Here is a 10,007-nt window from a genome sequence, read left to right on the forward strand (position 1 = left end):
TTACAAAAGTATCTATTTGTTTCGAAATCGAAGTGTAATTTTGTGTCGAATTTTCCTTCACTTGAAGAATGGTGAGGTCTAGAATTCTTTTCGACCAGGCAAAACGAAGTAATTTTTGCTGATTGACAATATTACCCAATTGTATCATCAAGCACCGTGGATGAGTTGCACCTCCGGAAATTTTCACTAAATATTCCAATGGATATTTTGGATCAGTTTTTTCTGAAAGAATTATTAAAAATTGTGTCGTTGATTGAATACCCTTTGATGATACAAAATGTCTCACATCCTCTGGGTTTTTTTCGAGAAAATTAATTATTTGCATTGGTACCTCAGCAGTTAATCTTTTTAAAATTTCCTCCAGAATCAGGTCATTTGTTTTTTGATCAATCATAATTATCGTTTGGAAAGAATTAAATTCTCCTTTCCATGCTTTTTGAAGATTTTGAATCCAATTTGTACCTTCGACATTTTCATCTTTTGTTTTAAGAATGATAACAAAAATTAATACACGAGAAAAATAATTACTATAAGCCATTTCAGTATCAAAAATTACCAAAAATAGAATAACGTTTTTGTTTAACTTGATAGAAATTATTAATTCTGTTTGGAAAATATTTTCTCGACCAAGTTCATTATTTGTTGTGTTTTTCTATTCCCTAGCAACTGTATACAAATATTTTTTTTTCTAATTTCTTTTTATTTTTTTTTCATTTACTCGAAGCTAATATTAAATGAAATGAAAGCCTTCCTGCTCTGTTTTGAAAGAAATAGGACCAAAATTGATATTTTTTATTTAAATATAGTAATTTTTAATACAATGTACAAATAAAATTTTTAGGAATTGCATCATGAGTAAAATTAATCACTAACACCAAGTTTTTATGAAATTAATTTCTGATGTAATAATCTCGCAACCAACGTTCTCTTACAAATTAATTCACTGATCTTCAAATTTTTATTCTGAATTCAAATTTACTAATGATAATTTAAAAATCGTTTCTGCAAAGATTTCACTATCAGCTCACCGAAAAATACAACAATTGAAATTCCATAACCAAGAACAAAAATCCATATAAAAATTACCAACAATATTGATTGATCTTCCACGAGGCTAATTTCTGATGTTTTCATTGTATTGGAGAAAAATAAATCTCTCATCCATTTTATTTTAAGACCAGACTGTGTAATACGATTCATGTTCTTTTCAAAACGAAAAGCACTGGGAAAATTTGGTTCCATCATAATTGTTCTCGTTGTTTCAATAAATACCTCAGGTACAATTCTCATCATTAATTTACCATTTGTCATATATTTTGCAATAAAACTTTTTGCATTTATCTCCTTGAGAATACAAGTGACATTTTCATGATTGACAAGCATTTGAATACAATTTTCTTCTTTAGAGAAAATACGTGATTTCTTCAATAAATCCTTGATAACATCAATATTGTCAAGCCCCATAGCACCATCTTTATTATTCTGACTCATAAATGGTGTAAAATTTGATTTATTAACATTGTCCAGAGTTGATAGTACATCTTCCGTTGGTATTACAATTTTAATATGATTCAAAATTGAATACAATTCAGATGTGAAGAACATCGAACCAAAGAGAATTGATGTCAGGATAATTCGATCAGAATTTTTTCTCACATCATAAGGAACAGAAATTCCCAATAGAATACGAAAAATATTGACAATATGCCAAAATTTTTCATCAAGTTGAAGAATTTCAACAATTAGACAAATAAAAATTATCAAACATGCCGTTAATGATCCAATGATAAGAAATGTTTGTCTAGTTGTAAAAATATTCACACCTGAATTTATTGTTAGAGGTACTAACAAAATGTAATAGAAATTTTCATTTTCAAAGGCAAATGTATTGACGTAATCTCTACAGCCCGAAGGGATAATCAAAGAAGTTGTGAAAAAATGAAATTTATTGTGATAGAGTTTATATAATAGAGCAGTGGATTTATTTTTTTCACATGAAGCTCTGCCTATTGGTAATCCAGGATAGAAAATTTCATTAACGCGGAAATTTTGCATTTCCTGTAAAACACGACGTAAATTCATTTGTAATCCAGAAATTGGAATTTCGTAACCAGAAAGATTTCGCTTTACATTGACGTATGGTGGACTTTGTACGGATACAACTTTCATTACAAAACCCTTGAGATCATTTAATTTATTTGGAAAAATTGTATCATCAAGGGAAAATTGTTTTCGAGTGTAGATTTTGCTGTACGGATTAAAATGATGCAGCATTACAAAAGTATCTATTTGTTTCGAAATCGAAGAGTAATTTTGTGTCGAATTTTCCTTCACTTGAAGAATGGTGAGATCTAGAATTCTTTTCGACCAGGCAAAACGAAGTAATTTCTTGTGATTAAAAATATTTCCCGGCAATTGGATCATCAAGCATCGGGGATGAGTTGCGCCACCGGAAATTTTTACCAAATATTCCAATGGATTTTTTGGATCAGTCATTCCTGAGGGAATTATTAAAAATCGTGTCGTCAATTGAATGCTTCTGGAAGCTATCAAATGTCTCACATCCTCTGGTTTTCTTTCGAGAAAATTAATCAATCTCGTTGGTACCACGGCAGTTATTTTTAAAATTTCATCCAAAATTTTGTCATTTATTTTCTGATCGATTAGAATTATTGTTTGGAACGCGTTAAATTCTAGTTTCCAATTTGCTTGAAGGTCTTGAATCAAATTTGTAGCTTCGGTGGTTTTTCTCTTTGTCATTAATATGAAAACAAAAATGACAAACTTTAAGTAAATATGATTAGCCATTTTTCTCCGAGAATTATTTTCAATTTTTATTAATTTTGAAAATACTGATTTTAATTTTCTGATCTTTAAAGGACAAAAACATTCAGAGAAAATGTTTCATTATATATGAAATTATTTATCCTTTGCTGCGGTCAACTTCTTTCTAACAGTTATACAAAATGCATTTGAAAATATTTTGTTTTCCTTAAATCTTTAAGAAATAAAAAACCTTTTGCTGTAATAAATTTTTCTATTAGTATATTGCTTTTTCCTTCTTGATACGGAACGAAAATTTAATAAAATGTTTTGAATTCAATTTATTGATTTGTACCTATACGCATTGCGGAAATATTGAAAGATCAATATTCTTTTTTCCAGGTCAACCTTCTTTTTCAATTTATAAATTCAATATGTGTGAAATAAATTGAAAAGTTTTTCTTTTATTATTGTAAATAGGTGGGTTCAAAAATTTATAGCAAATCAATAAATTTTTTTCCAAGATCAGGGGGTTAATTACGTAACTTTTTCCGGATCCCACATTTCACATTCCGGATTCCAATTTCAAAATTCCATATTCCGGATTCCACATTCCGCATTCCACTTTTCACATTCCGTATTCCGAATTCCACATTCCGGATCCAACTTTCAAAATTCCGTATTTCAGATTTCAAATTCTGGATTCCACTTTCAAAATTCCATATTCCGGATTCCACATTCCAGATTCCACTTTTAAAATTCCATATTCCGGATTCCACATTCTAGATTCCACTTTCAAAATTCCATATTCCGGATCCCACATTTCACATTCCGGATTCCACATTCCAGATTCCACTTTCAAAATTCCATATTCCGGATTCCACTTTCAAAATTCCATATTCCGGATCCTACATTTCACATTCCAGATTCCACTTTCAAAATTCCATATTCCCGATTCCACATTCCAGATTCCACTTTTAAAATTCCATATTCCGGATTCCACATTCCAGATTCCACTTTCAAAATTCCATATTCCGGATTCCACATTTCACATTCCACTTTCAAAATTCCATATTCCCGATTCCACATTCCAGATTCCACTTTCAAAATTCCATATTCCGGATTCCACATTCCAGATTTCACATTCCAGATTCCACTTTTAAAATTCCATATTCCGGATTCCACATTCCAGATTCCACTTTCAAAATTCCATATTCCGGATTCCACATTCCAGATTCCACTTTCAAAATTCCATATTCCGGATTCCACATTCCAGATTCCACTTTTAAAATTCCATATTCCGGATTCCACATTCGAAATTCCACTTTCAAAATTCCATATTTCAGATTTCACATTCTGGATTCCACTTTTAAAATTCCAGATTACACATTTCACATTCCGTATTCCACTTTTCACATTGCGGATTCCATTTTCAAAATTCCATATTCCGGATCCTATATTCCACATTCTGTATCCCACATTACGGATTCCATTTTCCACATTCCGGATTCTAATTTCAGAATGTGGGATGTGGAATCCGAAATTTTGAAAGTGGAATCTTGAATGTGAAATCCGGAATCCGGAATGGAAAAAGTGGAATCCGGAATGTGAGATCCGAAATACGGAATGTGGAATCTGAAATACGGAATTTTAAAAGTGAGATCCATAAACAGTTACGTAATTGACGCCCAGCTTTTGTAAATTTATATTAAACATTAGAAAGGCTGGTTGTTAGACTTTTCTCCGTGAATTTTTTTGAGAGGGATAAAATTATTCAAATAAATTAAAATAATGACATATCATTTTATTCTTCATCTCACAATTTTTGCTATATAATTTTTATTTAAAATCTTCGAAGTTATGTGTGCCATCGCTTATGGAGCTCCGCCGCCTATGTTGTCAAATGCAATTCAGTTCAAAAATTTTATCTGCAAACAAAAATTAATGATTCGTCACATTATTTACAAATTTTGTTATTAATTGAACTAATTTTTTGGTGAAAATTTAAAAGAATTAACAGTACTAATACAAAATTTCACTTTACTTTGATTTTGAATACAATTATTACTAATCGGGGGATTTTTAAAAGTGACAGAAAACAACAATTTAGGCTTATACTTAAGTTTAATACTATTAGTATAAAAATTATTTATACCTTTATTTACTGATCAATTCCACCAAAAAACGTAACAAAGTTCCATTATCCAAAAGAAGAATTAGAAAGCATAAAATTACAACAAATTAGACTAATTTTGCATATGATTAATTTTTCCTATTTTGTTGTACAGAAACAACGATTTCTTTTTGAAAGAGAAACCATTGGGAAAGTTCGGTGCTATCATCAATGCCTTTTGGATGATTCCAAAAATATTTCTAGCTACTTTTTGATGCTGTTGTTACATTTGCAATGGATCTTATTTCTCCTTAACTGACATGTTTCAGATTTTCTATTTCATTGGTCATAAATTCATTCCAAGAAAGATCCGATTTGTTCACATCATCTAGAAATACATTTTCTTTTTTCTCCTAAACTCAATGAATAGCTCGCAAAGAAATGCAATTGTTGAAAGAAAATAGCCAAAAACAAGAATCCAGAACAAAACCACCAGCAATGTAGAATCATCTTCCATGATACTAATTTCTGTTGTCTTCGTTCGTGTCAAATCAATTAAATCTCTCATCCATTTTGCTTTGAGACCAACTTGTGCAATTCGATTGATATTCTCTTCAAATCGAAAAGCACTGGGAAAATTTGGCTCCATCATTATTGAAATAGGAGTCTCCATAAATACCTCTGGCACAATTTTCACATCCGCATGACCCTCTCTGGCTATTTCCTCAGATATTAATACTTTAGAATTAATATCCCTCATGACACATGTTACATTTCCATAAACAGAAAGCATTCGATAGCAAAAATTATGTGTCGGTTCAATATGTGACTTCATGATTAAATCATGTATAAGACTGTCCTGATCAAGTGCCGATGCAGCATCTCTGTCGTTTGAATGCAAAAACATTGAGAGATTCGATTTATTCACTTCCTCCAATGTTGAGAGAGCATTTTCTGATTTTATCATAATTTCAATGTGCGTAAGAAGTGAATACAATTCAGACGAGAGAATTATAAATCCAGTAAGAATAAACGGTACGATTATTCGATCTGAACATTTTTTTACATCAGGCGAGACGTATATTCCGAGAAGCATTTTAAAAATATTGAAAATCTGCCAATAATGTGGATCCAATTGAAGGAAATGAACAAATAGACAAATTAAAATTGCCAAACAGATAATCAGTACTCCAAGGACAAGAGACGTTGTCGTTATTCTTAGTAATGTAACATCGAACTTTGTAAGCGGTACCAATAAAATACATCGATATATTTCATTTTCAAATGCGAACATATTAACGTACTCTTTGCAACCTGATGGAATTATCAGAGAATTAGTGAAAAAATCAAATTTCCCATGATAAAGTTGATTGATCACACCAGTTGATTTGTTCCTCAGGCATGAAGCATTGCCTATTGGCAATTCAGGATAGAAAATTTCAGAAACTTGGAAATTTTGCATTTCCTGTAAAACACGACGCAAATTTATTTGTAAACCAGAAATTGGAATATTATAACCAGAAAGATTACGTTCCATTTTGACAAAATTTGGACTAACAAAGGTGAAAACTTTCATCTCGTATCCTTTCAAATCATCCAATTTATTTGGAAAAATAATTTCCGCCGGTGAAAATTGTCTTCGAGTGTAGCTTCTGTTGTACGGATTAAAGCGATGCATCATTACAAAAGGATTTTGATTTCCATTTTGAATTGTAGAATTAGAAAACATTACATCGAGAATTGTCAGATCTAAAATTTTTTTCGACCAGGCGAAACGAAGTAATTTCTTGTGATTGATTGTGTTTTCTTGTAACAAAATCATCAAACATCGGGGATGTGTTGCACCACCGGCAATATCAACTAAATAATTTAGAGGATCCTTTGGATCTATTTTGTCGGATAGAATCATTATAAATTGTGTAGTCATCTGAATACTTCGGGAAGCAATTGAAGTTCGAATGTCGTTTGCTTTTATTTGGCGAAAATTAATTATTTTCGATGGACTTTCAGCAATTAAGGTTTTCAAAATTTCATCATTCGGTTTGCGATCGATCATGATTATCGTTTGAAACGGATGAAAATTTCGTTTCAAGTGTGTCTGAAGATTTTGAATCCAATTTGTTTTTTTGCTCTCCGTTAATATGAAAACAAGAAGTAATGTTGCTATTAAATAATTCCTCGACATTTTTACCTCTGATAAATTTTTTTTTGAGGAATTTCTATTTATGAGTAATGTTCTTTTCTCTGTAGAAGAATTTCATTTGAGCTTTTTTCTTTTCTCTATTTGTTCAAAGCAATAATAATAGTAGGGTAAAATAATGGGTTTAAATTACAGATTTATACCTACATTGAAAATACTTGAACCAGTATAAACAAAAATCGATATTCTTTTCTACAGGTCATGTCTTTTTTCTCAATATAAATTCAACATGCGAAATATAAATTGAAGATTATCACTGAAAATTTTGTTTGATCCAACCAAAATTTTGTAATCCTAAAGTTTTTGATACAAAACTAATAAAACCGTTAGGTTGGCTAAAATTATTTTACATTGAATTAACTGAAATATTTATTGGCAAACTGTTAATGATTTATCATGCAAACTCACTAATAATCTTCAATTTCTACTCTGGACTCGAATTCGCTGTGCCAATTTGATTCCTCCAAATGAATTCGTTTCCGCCGAGATTTAATTGCCATCTCAACAAAAAATGAAATGACTGAAACTCCATAACCAAGAACAAGAATCCAATACAAAATCACCAATAAATTGGACTGATTTTCCATGAGATTAATTTCTGATGACTTAGTTGCAGTTGAAACAATTAAATCCCTCATCCATTTTATTATGAGTCCACATTGTGTAATACGATTCATATTCTTTTCAAATCGAAAAGCACTGGGAAAATTTGGTTCCATCATCATGGAACTCATTGTATTCATAAATACTTCTGGTACTATTTTCATGATTGCATAACCCTCTTTTGATACATATTTTGCAACAGATTTTCTTGCAATTATTTCTCCAACAAGGCAAGTTACATTTCCATGATTGACAAGCATTTCAATACAATCTTCCTCATTGGAGAAAATACGTGATTTCATGATTAAATCCTTGATAATTTTGATATTATCAAGCTCTATCAGAGCGTCTTTACTATTTTGGCTCATGAACGGTACAAGATCCGATTTATTCACATCGTTCAACGATTCGAGTTGCATTTCTTTTTGCACCATAATCTTGACATCAGTCATCAATGAGTAGAGCTCCGATGAGAAAAACATGAAACCAAATAGAATCAATGGCAAAAACATTCGATCCGCATTGGTGGTTACATTTTGTGAGACAGAAATTCCCAATAGCATTTGGAAAATATTAAAAATTCGCCAAAATTTTCTATCAAGACGAAGGATTCTAACAATTAGATAAAGAAATGTAATTATGCCCAAAGTTAACAATCCCATCATCCAAGAAGTTGTTGTTACTGATAAAGATTTCTCTGATGATGTTTTAATTGGTACTAGCAAGAATTGTAGAAAATTTGTATTTATAATAGCAAACATATTGACGTACTCTTTACAACCTGATGGAATTATCAGAAAATTGGTAAAAAAATGAAATTTGTTGTGATAAAGCTCATAAAGCATAGCAGTGGATTTATTTGTATGACATGAAGATCTACCAATTGGACTTTCTGGATAAAATACTTCAGAAACTCGAAAATTTTGCTTTTCCTGTAAAACACGACGCGAATTCATCTGTAATCCAGAAACTGGAATTTCGTAACCAGAAAGATTGCGTTTTACATTGACGTATGGCGGACTTTTAACTGACACAACTTTCATTTCGAAACCCTTGAGATCATTTAATTTATTTGGAAAAATTATATCACCATCGGAAAATTGTTTTCGAGTGTAGATTTTGCTGAACGGATTAAAATGATGCAGCATTACAAAACTATGCATATCAAGTATTTGTTTCGAAATCGAAGAGTAATTTTGTGTCGAATTTTTCGTCACTTCAAGAATGGTGAGGTCTAGAATTCTTTTCGACCATGCAAAACGAAGTAATTTCTTGTGATTAACAATATTTCCCGGCAATTGGATCATCAAGCATCGGGGATGAGTTGCGCCCCCGGAAATTTTTACTAAATATTCCAATGTATGTTTTGGATCAGTTTTTTCCGAGGGAATTATTAAAAATCGTGTCGTTAATTGAATGCTTCTGGAAGCTATCAAATGTCTCACATCTTCTGGTTTTCTTTCGAGGAAATTAATCAATTTCGTTGGTACTTCGGCTGTTAAATTTTGCAGAATTACGTTTAAGGTTGTGTCATTAGTTTTTTGGTCGATCATTACTATTGTTTGAAACGCGTTAAATTCCCTCCTCCAAGTTGTATGAAGTTTTTGTATCCATTTAGCATTTTCTCTACTTATAATTTCGCTAATTGTCGTTGACGCGAATACAAAAATTAGTAACTTAATGCAAATATTGCCTGACATTTTTTACTATGATAAAATTTTATTAAAACAAGTTTCCACGTTTTTAATTTAATTTACAATGAGTGAAATTAATTGTTTTTATAAAAATATTAGTTTATTTATTCTGAAAATTTTTCTTACAAATTTTTTTTTGAACTGTTACAGTTGCATGTTTGAAAATATTTTGAAAATTCTTTTTCCCATTTGATTTTCCTGCAAGAAATTTTATTTAATAATTTCACTTCCACATACTGAAAATCTGATAAAATGCTTTTAGTGTATTCAATTAGTAAAATTGATTTTTATAAAAAAAAATATAAACTTTTTATTAAATTACATTTGTGAATCAATAAATCGAATTCTTTCGAGGTCAGTCTCAATTCTTTTACAGTTTACCAAATGCAAAAAGGAAAGAATAATTCACTACACTACTACTTATTGAACTATTGAATTAAAGAATTTCAACGGAGGAGATTTTTTTCATAAATTCCAATTAGTAGCTCGCAAAGAAATGCATTTGTCGAAAGAACATAATCAAGAGTGATAATCCAGTAAAAAATCATCAATAACATAGATCGATCGTGCATGAGACTAATGTCATTTTTTTTCATTTCCTCCAAGAAAAATAAATTCCTCATCCAGTTTACTT

The sequence above is a fragment of the Leptopilina boulardi genome, unplaced genomic scaffold, assembly GCF_019393585.1.
Source record: "Leptopilina boulardi isolate dan_hultmark-lab unplaced genomic scaffold, ZJU_Lbou_2.1 LbouV2_362, whole genome shotgun sequence".
NCBI classification, from domain to species: Eukaryota; Metazoa; Arthropoda; class Insecta; order Hymenoptera; family Figitidae; genus Leptopilina; species Leptopilina boulardi.